General features: G+C 43.3%; 1 pseudogene; it reads left to right on the forward strand.

Moving 5' to 3' along the window:
- The first annotated feature begins 1370 nt into the window (after window positions 1–1370).
- LOC109558800 (large ribosomal subunit protein uL23-like) lies at window positions 1371–13065 on the forward strand (annotated as a pseudogene).
- Window positions 13066–13649: the final 584 nt, after the last annotated feature.

Here is a 13649-nt window from a genome sequence, read left to right on the forward strand (position 1 = left end):
GGAGAGGGAGAGGGTGGGAAGATTTGGGAGAATGGCATTGAAACATGTAAAATATCATGTATGAAACGAGATGCCAGTCCAGGTTCGATGCACGATACTGGATGCTTGGGGCTAGTGCATTGGGACGACCCAGAGGGATGGTATGGGGAGGGAGGAGGGAGGAGGGTTCAGGATGGGTAACACAGGTATACCTGTGGTGGATTCATTTTGATATTTGGCAAAACTAATACAGTTATGTAAAGTTTAAAAATAAAATAAAATTAAAAAAAATTCTTATGTAAAGAATTTTTTAGGGCCATGAAAATACCATCATAATGATGGACACATGTCATTTACATTTGTCCAAACCCATATGGACTTTCCAGGTGGCATTGGTGATAAAGAACCCATCTGCCAGTGCAGGTAGGTATAAGAGACCTGGGTTCGATTCCTGGGTCGGGAAGATCCCCTGGAGGAGGGCATGGCAACCCACTCCAATATTCTTGCCTGGAGAATTCCCATGGGCAGAGGTTGGTGGGCTACAGTCCATAGGGTCACAAAGAGTTGGACACGACTGAAGTGACTCAGAGAGGGTAGCTGTTCCCTTCTCCAGAGGATCTTCCCAACACAGGGATTGAACCCAGGTCTCTTGCATTGCAGGTGGATTCTTTACCAGCTGAGCTACAAGGGAAGCCCAGGAATAATGGTTAGATAAAACTTAACACTCCCATAAGAACACTTTCTCTCCTTTTTCAGTTTTCAAACCCAAGAGCCGGCTTAATCACCAGCACCCTCTTCCAAATGCTCCTTATCATTTGGTTGTTGCTGCTTGTCAGCACCTGGCTACTCTTTGTTCTCTCTGCTTGGGCTCTGGGCACAAAAGTGAAGTTGTTAGTTTTTTGCCAACAGTCTCCATGATGACTGGTAGGAAATAATTGATCCTTCCTTCATTGTTTGCAGTGAAAGCCTGTCTCCAGTTCTATAAGCTTTCCTCTGCATCTTGCCTAGAGCAGACAAGACAGACATACTTTCCCTGCGCCCTGGCCATCTGACCCACTCCCCAAGCCTTGTTTTCTCTAGATCAGGAGATTGAGGCAATCACCATTCACCCTGAGGGGTAGCAGATGAAGGGGCTGTGTGTGGGAGTGAAAAAGCCTAGTTTTAAAGAGAATATTGTGGGCACCATACCTGCCAGGATAGCCTAGTCTAATGAGAAATCTTTATTTTTTTCATAGTTTCAACAATATTCTGATCAGCATGCCTTTCTCATCACTAGTCCTATCTGAGATTTTAACACTATTCTCTGTTCATGAGGGAAAAAAAAAAAATCTATATTTAGTTTAAAACCATTACATCATCAAGTGGGCAAAGTTTAAAGTACTTGACCTGTTTCTGAACACTGTTACAGAGCTGTCTTAAAAATGAGACAGAAGAATGTTTTCAAGAGTCCTAGGAAAATGTTATTTCTTAAGATTTAGACTATACCTTTTCATGAAGATGGCACCGAAGATGAAGAAGGAAGCCCCTGCCCCTCCTAAAACTGAAGCCAAAGCAAAGGCTTTGAAGGCCAAGAAAGCAGTGTTGAAAGGTGTCCACAGCCACAAGAAAAAGAAGATCCGGACATCGCCCACCTTCTGGCGGCCCAAAACACTGCAGCTCAGGAGGCAGCACAAATATCCCCGGAAGAGCGCCCCAGGAGAAACAGACTTGACCGCTATGCCATCGTCAAACTCCCCTCACCACCGAGTCAGCCATGAAGTAAATAGAAGACAACACACTGGTATCCATTGTGGATGTCAAGGCCAACAAGCCCCAAATTAAACAGACTGTGAAGAAGCTCTATGACACTGACATGGCTAAGGTCAATACTCTGATCAGGCCTGATGGAGAGAAGAAGGCATACGTTCAACTGGCTCCTAACTATGATGCTTTGGATGTTGCCAACAAAATTGGGATCATCTAAACTGAGTCCAGCTGGTTAATTCCAAATATAAAAGTTTTCACTATGTGGAAAAAAAAAGATATAGACTGTACATGGGGTGCTGTGGGGAGTCATGGATGCTGGTCATAGTCTTGATAGTCACATTTTATTCGTTGGTAATGAAATTCCAGGTAAGTGTGGGCTGCACAGCCTCTGTTCAGTCGTGCCGAATAGAAATGTGGAGTTTTGGGTGACGCAGAAAGAAGAGTAGCTTCTATTGCATTGCTAGACAAAGGGGCCCACAGTGGGTGAATTCCCTGAAGACAGTGCCCTGGAGGGAGTAGTGAGAAGTTTTATAGTGATCAAGGCGCAGAGCATGATCAGCTCTTGGACTGATGGACATCAAGGTGAAGTTTCAAGCATCATCCATTTTCTGGTTTCAACCAGTGTAGGGTCTGTATTCTTGTGGTCAGCAGTTTTCATCTGAGTGGAGGGTAGAGAGGGCGGTCTGCCTCCAGTAAAATCAACTTAGGAATGTGTGTCAGGCCTTTATCTATGTCTTTCAGGGAACTGGGAATATGATGATTCTGTTATGTGGCAGAATTATCGTCTAAATTGCTACCAGTTCCCTAGTCCAACAGCTCTTCTTTGTTTCTACATCTTGACATTTCCTAATCATTAACTCTTGAGTCAGCATTTTACTTCAAAAGTCAAGGACAGAGGGGCTTGTACCCAGTTCCACAGGGATCAGACCTGACCTTTTTCTTTACCTCATACTCTACACCCAAATCCTGTTGATTCTGCTTTCAAAATATAGTGTGTTCCTAAATCTATCATGTCTCAACATTACATCTTAGTCCAAAACATCATTATCTATTTTCCAGGCCATTGAAATAGATTTTACTTCCATTACCTTTGACCACTTTCCCATCCACCCAGCTGTTGGGTTGGGCCACCGAGTCTCCAAAGGTTCAAATGACAAATTTTTTTCAAGGAAATTGGCTTGGTGGCTCCTCCCTCCCCTGGGTTGTTTTTGCCTTATCTGCATGGTTATCCCTGAGTCATCCTTGATGTATGGGATCCAGGTGATGTATGGGATACTAGAGATGACTACATAAGTAAGAATATGGAGCTGCTGGGACTTTCCTTGTGGTCCAGTGGTTAAGATTCTGTGCTTCCAATGCAGGGGACACAGTGGGTTCCATTCCTGGTTGGTGAATTAAGATCCCACATGCCCTGTGGTGGGGCTTCCCAGGTGGCTTAGTGGTAAAGAATCTACCTGCAATGCTGGAGACACAGGATATGAGGGTTTGATCCCTGGGTCAGGAAGATCCCCTGCAGGAAGGCATGGCAACCCACTCTAGTAGTCTTGACTGGAGAATACCATGGACAGAGGAGCCTGGTGGGCTATAGTTCATAGGGTCTCAAAGAGTCGCACACGACTGAGCGACTGAACTGAACTGAACCGAACCACACTATTTGAAGAATGACTATCTAATGTGGACACAATTATAGTAAAGTGAATGCCACTTGGCAAACTGAACTGTACAAGAAGCCTGTTTTTCTACAGTCCTACACTCTACCTGCTGAGCTATGGCAGGGAGTATAGCAGTCTGTTCTTCTATAACCTAATTTCTGTTTGGAGTCCCCATTCTTCCAATGCAGCAGGAATTAATCTGTCAGTTCAGGGATTTCCTCCCACATTTCCCAGAGTTGCATCAAATTTCTGGAGAATGTTCAATGGACGAGAGGTTAGGAGTGGAAGTACAGTTTGAATGTGACCTCTGGTCACCATCTGTCCATGCTGGCGGGTATCACTGGGATGGCCAACACCGGGAATGGGAAAGACCTGCCATTCCAGCTCCCACAAGGACCACACCTTCAGTATCTATCCATTGGACACACCTCGAGGTCATTTTTCTAGGCTGTTTTGAGGAACCCAAAAACCTATCTGGAGCTTTGGTAATGCCTCTTTCCCACCTGACTCTTGAATGAGTGAGGGAGAAGGGGAGGGAGTGGGCCCATCTTGAGGCCACATTAGCATCTATGTTCCAGCTTCTTCCTACACCAGGAAATCTTTGTCAGGGATCCCATCCTCTACATTACTGAGTAGATTTCTACATCTTATTTATGCCCTGTACACTTGCCATTCTCTTTGAAGTGTCAAAAGCCAAAAGATGCTCATTATTTTATGCTTTCTGTTAATTTATTCTGCCCGAGGGTGTGCATGCTCAGTCATTCAGTCATGTCCGTCTCTTTTCGACCCTATGGACTGTAGCCCTTCAGGATCCTCTGTCTGTGGGATTCTCTAGGAAAGAATACTGGGGTGAGTTGCCATACCCTCCTCCAGGAAGATGTCCCTGAGTCAAGGATCAAACCCAAGTCTTTTACATCTTCTGGATTGGCAGGCAGGTTCTTTACCACTAGCGCCACCTGGGAAGTACCTGGCCTGAGGATAATAGAATTCAAATAACCTATCTGCTGTTTGGAAGACATTAAGAATGAAGAAGTAGAGAAAATAATAGAGGAAAGCAGTGGCTAGTACTTTAAAAATGTATCCTACCTCATAACTTTCTATTGATTAATTCCCTAACAAAGGTATGAAGCACAGACTGGAGTGGCGTCTGAAACAGACTAAACCTCTTGACGCATACTAAATGATGATTACGTGCTCTAATATGATACATGGGAGCTCTTAAAAATATTATTTGCAACAACTTAGAATGTAATTATATTATATGGGGTCCATTTCTACTATGATCAGACCATAGAATGCTAGGCTAATCAACCACTTAACTTTCTAAGCATAGATTTTCCTATTTGTAAAGTGGAGATAATAACCTCTACTTCACACAATTTTGTGGAAATTAAATCACGTTAAATAATCAAGGTGATGCATCACAACCAGTAAGTCAGCTCTTATTTGTTCATTCATCCATTTATCAACTCATGGGTTCACCCTTTCTGTCATCAGGTATGCATGCCTTTCTCCTGTACAGCAAGGCTACAGCCACTGTTTTGTTTTGTTTTTTTTTTTTTTTTTAATTAAGGTGGATGGCTCTTTCTTTCTTTCTGGCTGCATCAGATCTTAGTTGCAGTTAAAGCATGTGGGATCTTTGTTGCAGCATTTAGATCCTTTGTTGTGGTACATGGGCTTCTCTCTAGTTGGGGCACATCAGTAGTCGGAGTGTATGGGCTTAGTTGCCCTGGCACACATGGGTTCTTAATTCCCCGACCAGGGATGTCCCCTGCATTGGAAGGCAGATTTGTAACCACTGGACCACCAGGAAAGTCCCCAGCTGCTGTTAATGAAGCCTTTGCCATATATATACAAACAGGTCTTTGGGTGGGTGTAACTGCCCTAGCCATTTATCAAGTCAGTTATAGATAGAAGCCCTAAGTAAGATCAGTGAAGATAAGCCCTGGATTCACCATTCCCAAGGATCCTATGAACAACACTCATGACTAGGGCCTCCCCATTGCCCTTACTGGTTTTCAGCAGATGAGTAGTTTAGAGCAAAAATAGTAACTTATGGACAACAATATCTCCCTCACCTTTTCTCTAAATAAATATTATCAATGATACTTTATATGCTTCACATAGAAACTTGGATGAGATAAATTCGTAAATCTAGAGCAGAGTTCATAACTATTCCTTCTCTTTTCATTGCAGTGTAATTTTTATACAATTACATGAACTGATCTTACATGTTCAAGTCAATGAATTTTTGACAACTCTACACACCACCCTGAACAAGAATTAAACATTTTAATCACCATCCCCACAATTTACCCTCATGGGCTTCCCTGGTGGCTCAGACGGTAAGGAATCTGCCTGCAATGCAGGAGACACGGGTTTGATTCCTGGGTCAGGAATATTCCCTGGAGAAGGAAACAGCAACCCGCTTCAGTATTCTTGCCTGGAGAATTCCATGGACAGAGGAGACTGGCAGGCTATAGTCCATGGGGTTGCAAAGAGCCAGACACGAATGAGCATAAAGCTAGGAATTTGCTTTCATGCCCCTTTCTAGTCAATTCTCCTACCAATATGGCTGAATTTGTTAAATTGTCAGAGTCCCCAAATGTTCTTAGGGATGCCTTCTATTTTAGTTATCATTTGAATTCTCACAACTTTCATCTGTTGGAAGTAAACTAATGAGAGACAAAGCTTGCTGCATCATCTCAAAATCCATAACTATTCTGAGAGGTTGGAACTATTCCTCCTTTCATTTTACAGATGAGAAAACTGAAGCTTAATGAGATAAAGTCAGTTACCCAAAGGTCAAAATTCTCTGAAGTGGCAGAGCTGGAATTTGAACTCAGATGGGTCTGATTATAGAACTTTTATTTTTTTAAAAGACACATTTATTCAGCATCATGATCAGACTATTACATTTAGCATGTAATGTACCAGTACCAGTACCGTGGGTACAAAATGTACTGGTACCATGTACCAGTAGCATGGGTACAAAAAAAAAAACCAACTAAAACCCTTCGTTGGAATGCTTTGCACTTTCCACAGGAGAGAAACTAAAGTAACCCATTATACAATTAGTCGCAAACTCAGTCCTGGAGGTTTCTCATCCATACATGTGAGTATTGTCTAAAACATGTCTTCTTGGTTGCAGCTAGGCCCCGCCACCACTGTGCCTGGCTGAGTTCTCAAGTCTGTTGTAACCTGTGGCTTCTCTGTCACTTGTCTGACTATCCTTTCTTCCTAAGCTTTGTTTCCTGGCAGTAATGAAAACCTTCTGTCGCTGCCATAGCTACTGCTGGAACTGCCATAGCCACCTTGGTTTCATGGTTTGGCAAAGTATTGGCCTCCACTACCACTGAACTTCTGCCTCCAAAGTTTCCTCCTGTCATGGGTCCAAAATGTGAAGCTTGACTATTGTAACTGCCAAAACCATTGTAGCTTTTACCACCTCCAAAATTGTTTTTGTCATCACCAAATCCGTTATGGGGCTTCCCTGGTAGCTCAGCTGGTAAAGAATCTGCCTGCGATGTGAGAGACCTGAGTTTGATCCCTAGGTTGGAAAGATCCCCTGGAGGAGGGCACAGCAACCCACTCCAGTATTCTTGCCTGGAGAATCCCCGTGGACAGAGGAGCCTGGGGGCTTGAAGAGTCGGACACAACTGAGCAACTAAGCATAGCACAAATCCATTATAGCCGTCTCCACTGCCTCTGTATCCGCCACCACCACAGCTGCCACCAAAGCCACCTTGACCACTGAAGTGGTCAACCAAAGTTGTCATTCCCACCGAAATCACTAGCCATCATTCATTCACCAGCCAGTGAAGTCCTAACGATCTCTTGCTCAGCTTAGGCTTTCCTTACTTCACAGTTGTGGTCATTCACAGGGTAGTTGATAGTCTTGGCTACAGAGTCATGGTATCAAAGGTTACGAAAGCAAAGTCTCTCTCTGCCACTGCCTCGGTCAGTCATGATTTCAAACACTTCAGCTTCCCTATACTGTTCAAAATAATCTCTCAGGTGATATTCTTCAGTGTCTTCTTTAGTGCCACCCATAAAAATCTTTTTTTCACAGTTAAGTGGGCACCAGATCTTTGAGAATCTTCTCCTGAGACAGCCCTCTTGGGCTCCACAACTCTTCCATCACCTTACGTGGCCTTGCCTTCCTGGCCGCATCCACCTCCTCCACAAGGCACATGTGACAAACCCGAAGCCTCTGGAGTGCTTGGTGTTTGGAGCCCTCATTACCATGCAGTCTCTGAGTGTTCCCCATTGCTCAGAATGGCTCCTCGGACTCTCCTCAGTTGTTTCAAAGCTCAAAAGTTTGACAAAGAGCTTCTGCAGCTGTTTGGTTTCTTTGGGAGACTCTGAGTTAGACAATCATGCAACAGCGAGGGTGGGTGGACACTTTAATGATGCTTACTGGGCAGCGTCCATGGGCAGAAAGGCTGGAACTTGACTTTTAAATCACTGTACTAAAGAGCAGGTATATCTTGAGGTTTGGCTCCTGACTGCAATTGTCCTGGGTCTGAATTTTGGGCATCTGCTATTATGACATCTGCTATAGATAGCATTAGTCACTCAGTTGTGTCTGACTCTGCGACCCCATGGACTATAGATTGCCAGGCTCCTCCATCCATTAAATTCTTCAGGTGATAATACTGGAGTGGGTTGCCATTCCCTTCTCAAGGGGATCTTCCCGACCCAGGGATCGAACCTGGGTCTCCTGCATTGCAGGCAGATGATTTACCATCTGAGCATTGTAGGCAGATGATTTACCATCTGAGTTACATCTGAGCTACACATCCTTATGATGACAAAAGGAGAAAGAATAAGTTGGTTGACTTAATACCATCATACAGTATAACTTCCATGTCCTTTATAGTATCTTCACAAGCCTTGTTACCCTTTCATTAGCTTATGCCTGCAACATTTCTATCAGTTGGTGGTTAAGAACCATCATGGTGATCATGATAATGATGAGAATTATGAAAACAAACATTTCTGAGTACTTACTATATTTAAGGCGCCATATGAGGCCCTGTACCTTAATTTCCTCATTTAGTTCTCATAACCACTTTCAGGGTAGAATCTGTCATTAACATTTTTACTGACTAAAATATTGAGACTTTAGAAAGCCTGAGTCACTTGCCCAGTGCTGTCCAGTTAAGAAGGTGGTAGAACTGATTTTGAATCTTGTCAGGCTGTCCCAAGAGCCTGCGTTTCAACCACCACCCTATACAGCCTCTTAATCCTCTATGCCCTCAGTCCTGTTAATAAAGAATGGTCTTGGTTCCTGCCTGAACTAGATTCCACCAGTATAAATATGTGAACATGAACTCTGCCAGCTGGCACTCTTTAAGATAAGATCCTTTTAGTTCCAAACACTCAAGTCCACCTGGTCTTCAGAAACTTGGACAACAGCCAGCCTGGCCTTTGGCCAAGTTATGAAGTACAGGAAGTTGGTCTTTGGCATTTTATACTTCCCTGCACTCTGCCATACCCTCTAAATATCCAATCAATCAAAGACTCCTCTAATTTTCAGTTCCTGGAGACCAAATCTTGCCAAAAGGACTGAATTCTTCAGTCTTTGCCTGTTTACTTCTTGAGACTCTGAGCTCCTCAAGCCCCAGCTTGTTGATTTTCCATCTGTATCTGAGTCAGTTTCACTCTCGTTTCCCATCCAAGCCTGTGCTAATGTCCTCATGGAGGGAGGTTGGGGAGGCCCTCCAGACACTCAAGGCTGTCTAGAGATAGGACCGCTATCTATTGGGTTGGCCAAAAAGTTCATTTGGGTTTTTCCATAACATCTTATAGGAAAACTCAAACAAATTTTTTGGCTAACTCAGTATTTTGGCAACTGGAGTGCTCTGTGTTCCAGGACTGATAGGAAAGGAAGAGATGGCAGCCTTAGTGATAACAACAGCTAATCACAGCGTATTTAATCTGTGCCCTAAACTGTTCTAAGTACTTTATATGTGCACGCATGCAAAATTGCTTCAGTCATGTCCAACTCTTTGTGACCCCATGGACTGTAGCCCACCAGGCTCCTCTGTCCATGGGGATTGTCCAGGCAAGGATACTGGAGTGGGTTGCCATGCCCTCCTCCAGGGGATCTTCCCGACCCAGGAATCAAACCCATGTCTCTTATGTCTACCTGCATTGGCGGATAGGTTCTTTACCACTGGCACCACCTGGGAATCATTTTATACATATTAATTTATTTAATCCTTCCAACAGTCCTGTGAAGTATTTTAATCCAGCAAGAAATAGGAGATACACAGAGATGAAATTCTGAAGCAAATTCAAAGAAGGGACTATTTGCAGATGTGTAGGCAGATCTGAGGGAATCAATCAGGAATGCTGAGGCATCCAGGAAACTAGCCATAGCAGGAAGCCATTCCTACCCCTAGGCTGAAAGGGCAGTCAAGAAAATGGTGTTAGAGCTGATGAAGAGCTTCTCCAGGACGAGCTGCTCTCGGTCATGGGATGAGTCAGAATTCCAGTGATCTGGGGACTGGGGGAGCAGGGGACGTGACCATCGCAGGGGTTAGTGAGGTGTTAGGGAAACAAGTGCTCTTCCCCCTTCTGATTCTGTATCATCAGTAGTCATGTATGGATGTGAGAGTTGGACTATAAAGAAAGCTGAGGGCAGAATTGATGCTTTTGAACTGTGGTGTTGGAGAAGACTTTTGAGAGTCCCTTGGACTGCAAGGAGTCCAAGGGACTCTCAACCAGTCCATCCTAAAGGAGATCAGTCCTGGGTGTTCATTGGAAGGACTGATGCTGAAGCTGAAACTCCAATAATTTGGCCACCTGATGCGAAGAGCTGACTTATTTGAAAAACCCCTGACGCTGGGAAAGATTGAAGGCAGGAGGAGAAGGGGACAACAGAGGATGAGATGGTGGATGGCATCACTGACTCAATGGACATGGGTTTGAGTAAACTCCAGGAGTTTGTGATGGACAGGGAGGCCTGGCATGCTGCAGTCCATGGTGTCGCAAAGAGTCAGACATGACTGAGCAACTGAACTGAATTGAACTGAAACAACTAGAAGCCTGAGGTCAGTCTGGGTGGTATAGGCTGGAGGTACCCATCACCATGGGGCTCAGTACATGGCTTAAAGACAGAGAAAAACCACAAAGCACAGAGAGGTTGAGCAATGGACCCAAAGTCCCAGAATTAGGAAGTGGAAGCGCTAGGATTGGAATGAAGGCTGATACACTCCCGCTAGCATTGAGGAGTCCTCCCACACTTCCATGGAGTCTGACAGCTTCCAAAAATGCCCTCGGGCTCCGGTCATCTGATTAAAATGTCCTTGTCCACAATAGACCCTGAACAGAAATTACTTCGTGACAGGTGTGGGTAACACTGGTAGGTCTTGGCCAATGGGGTGGGTTAATGACAACTAATACGGTTAAGCTTATGAAATGGAAAGATCATGAACTAGTAAGTTTGCCGGAAATCTGCTGAGAAGTTGGGGAGAACCATTTTGCCTCAGCAGAGGAGAAACTGAGACCTGTGGTTTCTGGCTGAGAGAAGTCAGTACGTCTTCATGTGAACAATTTCTGAAAAAAAAAAAGAAAAATCTACCCACCTGGGTTGAACCTGGTCATGGCAGAACAACTGCATTGCATGGAGACATTTCCTGTGGAAAGTGGTACATAAAAGCACTCTTACGAAAGAGAAAATTCACGAGAAATGAGATGATTAGAATAAGCCCTTTTTACATTAAAGAAGTGATGCTCTAATGATAGCCTTTTAGTATTTATTTATTTCTAATTAACTTTTTGTTTTCTTCTTGGAAAAATTGGGCAGCAAGCTGAAGTACACTACCCTCCCTCCTTTTTCTTTTTTTTTTTGCTTGTTCTGGGTCTTCATTGCTGCAGGCTGTTCTCTAGTTGCAGAGAGCAGGGTCTACTCTCTAGCACTCAGGCTTCATATTGAGGTGGCTTCTCATTGCAGAGCATGGGCTCTAGCGAAGTGGACTTCAGGAGTTACGGCGCATGGGCTCAGTGTTTGTGACTACTGGGCTCTAGTGCCATGTGGAATCTTCCCAGATCAGGGATCGAGTCCATGTCTCCTGCATTGGCAGGTAGATTCTTTACCACTGAGCCCCTTGGGGAGCCTCTAAAGTACACTTTTAATGTAAGCCAGACAATGGCTTCTATGAAGAAAAAGAATGAAGCTGGGAAAGAGGGAAGAGGCCCAGGGTGATGCATTAAGAGGCACAGAGTGTAAGAAAAATATCAGCTTTCCTTATCTAATTTAGCAACAGAATTGTATAGCCTGTAATGGGTCACAATGGTTTGGCGTTACCTCTGTAATTTAAGAAAGAAAAGCAGTCTTAAGCAGATGGAGCAGTTTGATGATAGAACACTGTGAAAAGTAAATCAAATGTGCTCAGCTTATAATCAAACCAAATGTCACAGACCCAGAGAACACTCTTTCCCACTAGACATTTTTCTCTCCTACTGTCTGTTCACAAGTTGTTCTGGTAAAATTCTATTCTATTAAGCTATTTGGAATGTGAAATTGGCTTTAGGTAAGCAATCTTTATTTATCATAAAGATGAAATATAATTGCCTTAATTTTTATTCTTTCCAGAATTTGGCTATTTCTGGCACCTGATCCCATCACTTCATGGCGAGTAGAAGGGGAAAAAGTGGAAACAGTGACAGATTTTATTTTCTTGGGCTCCAAAATCACTGTGGCCTGTGACTACAGCCATGAAAATCAAAGACACTTGCTTCTTGGAAGGAAAGCTATGAGAAACATAGACAGTGTATCAAAAGAGCAGAGACACCACTTTGCTGACAAAGGTCTATATAGTCAAAGCTATAGTTTTTCCAGTAGTCATGTATGGATGAGAGTTGGACCATAAAGAATGCTGAGCACTGAAGAATTGATGCTTTTGAACTGTGTTGCTGGAGAAGACTCTTTAGAGTCCCTTGGACTGCAAGGAGATCAAACCAGTCAATCCTTAAGGAAATCAACTCTGAATATTTCATTGGAAGGACTGATGGTAAAGCTGAAGCTCTAATCCTTTGGCTACCTAATGCGAAGAGCCGACTCATTGAAAAAGATTCTGATACTGGGAAAGATTGAGGGCAGGAGAAGAGGGTGACAGAGGATGAGATGGTTCGGTGACATCACTGACTCAATGGACTTGAGTTTGAGCAAATTCTGAGAAATGGTGATGGACAGGGAAGCCTGGCGTACTGCAGTTCATGGGGTCACGAAGAGTCTTCACGACTGAGCAACTGAACAACAAATGGAGAAAGAAGGCTGGGGGAGTATGCCATAGCTATCTTCCCTCTTGGTGACCACAGCATATGGAATAAACATTAGAGTTGTTGTGAAAATTTTTAATGGACAAACTCAGGAAAGAGCTGGACACATCAGGGAAATGTTTCAGTTCAATGGAAGGAAGATCCGTTCAACCTGAAACGGGTTCCCTTGAGAGTCATTGAGTTTTATTTAGCTGGAGACTCTCATGCATGGACTCTATGATTTATGTAAAGTCAAGGCAAGCATATGCAGAGTACTGAGCCAGATAAGTTTCAGTGTCTCTCCCGATGTGCCAGTATCCCGATGACTAAATGTCTGTCCCTTCTTGAGGAAAGGAAAAAGAAATATAGCCCGAGCATAAAAGTCCATGAGCAAATAAAGCCTTTGTAATGGTCTGAATGGGCTGTGTTGATGACTGACCGATTAATGGTGGAATAATTTCCGCTGTTTGTCCTGTAATGAGTGTTTGTACCTTGGGTTTACAACAAAATTCTCGCCCTGTGAACTTTTCCAGCTGGATTTCAAAGAAAGGAAATGGTTTGGCTTAAGTGACAATTAACAGAATTCCTTCTCATTAATTTTTTTATGTATTATTTTTATCACAGGCAAATAGGTAGCTATTTGTTTCAGTTATAAACCTAAAATCTTATAAGTTCAAGATAAGAGTTTACATCCAATTTATTTACACAGCATATGATTTCCTGAATGCTTAAACTTTGTATGGATCCTTTTCTTCTGAACACAGAAATATGAAATTTATTTCTACCTAGCAGCATCCTTACATCCCCTCAGAGAAAAGTATTTTTGTATTAATTTATTCATTTTCCATCTTATAAATGGGAATTTTTCTAAGTAGTTCCCCCTCTCTTTCTTTGATTAGTTAACATGTTTTCCTCTCTATTTTAACCTTTCACTCTCTCCCACTTCTTACCTCTTCTTCATTCCAGTTTATTGAGAAAAAAAAAAATTGGGTGGTGCTTTCT

Source organism: Bos indicus, chromosome 5, assembly GCF_029378745.1.
Source record: "Bos indicus isolate NIAB-ARS_2022 breed Sahiwal x Tharparkar chromosome 5, NIAB-ARS_B.indTharparkar_mat_pri_1.0, whole genome shotgun sequence".
Classification (NCBI taxonomy): domain Eukaryota; kingdom Metazoa; phylum Chordata; class Mammalia; order Artiodactyla; family Bovidae; genus Bos; species Bos indicus.